We start from the raw sequence: 1,659 nt of genomic DNA on the forward strand, positions 1-1,659 counted from the left end.
ACAGTTTAAGTAAAACTAAAATTCAATAATTTGATTTTAAACTTTCTAAATCCTAATATATTCTAAAACACCTCTTAAATATCTCAAAACATAGGTTTCACTCTATTAAGTGCTTGTTTGGGCGCCATTATTTTGATAAAAAAATATATTTTTTCAATGAAAAATATCTTTTTTTTATTTTTTAACATGTTTGGCAAATTTCTAGTAGTAAAAGTAAAAGTACAAGGAAAAAAAAAAACATCTTTTTTGAAAAGCTATAATTTACATCTTTTTTTAAAAGATATTTTTCCTTAAAAAAAAAAGATGTTTTTCATGTAATAAATAAACAAAAAAGTACTTTTATATTGTTATACCCAAATATAATTGATAGATAAAAAGATCTTTTTACATGAGATACCCAAATATAAAATTACTTTTACTTTTCCATAAGATCTTTTAAAAAAAGATAATTCGAAAAAAGATCTTTTCATCGAAACTCACCCAAACAAGCCCTAAACCTTTCACCGGCTCGTAAAACCTAGATCCGTAACACTTCACGCTCCTCTTCGGGTTGCCGCGCTCCTCTCTCTTGCGCCACGCTCCTTCCCCGCCTTGCGCTCCTCATCTGTCCTCGCTACGCTCCTCCTTCGAGCCGTGCTCTTTCCCCATTCCCCTCCCATCTTCGCCGTGTTCCGATCTTCTGCTGGAATTTGGATATATAATGCACTCTTCGTCTTCTCCGCCTTCTTTAGTAAAAGATTCTATCTTTTTAATATATGTTTTTGTTTGTATTTGTGGGAGAAAGCTCCATTCTTATAAGAATAGCTTTGAAGCTATCATAGCTAAATAAACATGGTAACTACTATCTTCACATTCATTGTTTATGATTTTTGATAATTTTATATGTGTTTACAAAATATTTGGTTTATTATTTGTTATTTTAGATGTATTTACTTAATTTTAACCAAAAAATTTATATCATATGTATTTTTGGATATGTTTTAAAAATATTTTATTATTATTTATTATTTTAGATGTGTCTTAAATATAATTTAAAATTATACTATAAATCAAATAACTTTTTTTGAATGACAACACTAGAAAACTATAAATAACACTTTTCCAGGCTATTGTGATAAAAGATTTTATCTTTTCAAATCTATGTTTTTGTTAGTATTTGAGAGAGAAAGCTTCATTCTTGTAAGAATGATTTTGAAGCTATCAATAGTAACTGTTATGATAATATCCATCTTTTTATGATTTTTGATCATTTTGGATGTGTTTACAAAATATTTAGTTTGTTATTTGTTATTTTATATGTATTTTTGGATATGTTTTAAAAATACTTTATTTATTATTTATTATTTTAGATGTGTACCTAACAATACTTAACGAAAAATAAATAAATAAAAAGAGATGAGAAAATAGTGATCTGTGTTTAATTGGTTTGGGATATTTTTTTTAAAAAAATTTTTTTAATATTCTAAGATAAAATAACTAACATGAATTTAATAGTGTAGAAAGTTCAAAAATGAGAGAGAATTAAGAGATATAAAAGTTAAACTAAATTTTAATAAATACAATTTTTAAAAAAATAAAAAAATTAGTGATTAAAAAATTTATAATTAAAAATAATTAAATTTAAAAATGGTTTAAAAGATGTTATTTTAAAAGATTAAA

The sequence above is a fragment of the Arachis ipaensis genome, chromosome B07, assembly GCF_000816755.2.
Source record: "Arachis ipaensis cultivar K30076 chromosome B07, Araip1.1, whole genome shotgun sequence".
Taxonomy (NCBI): Eukaryota; Viridiplantae; Streptophyta; class Magnoliopsida; order Fabales; family Fabaceae; genus Arachis; species Arachis ipaensis.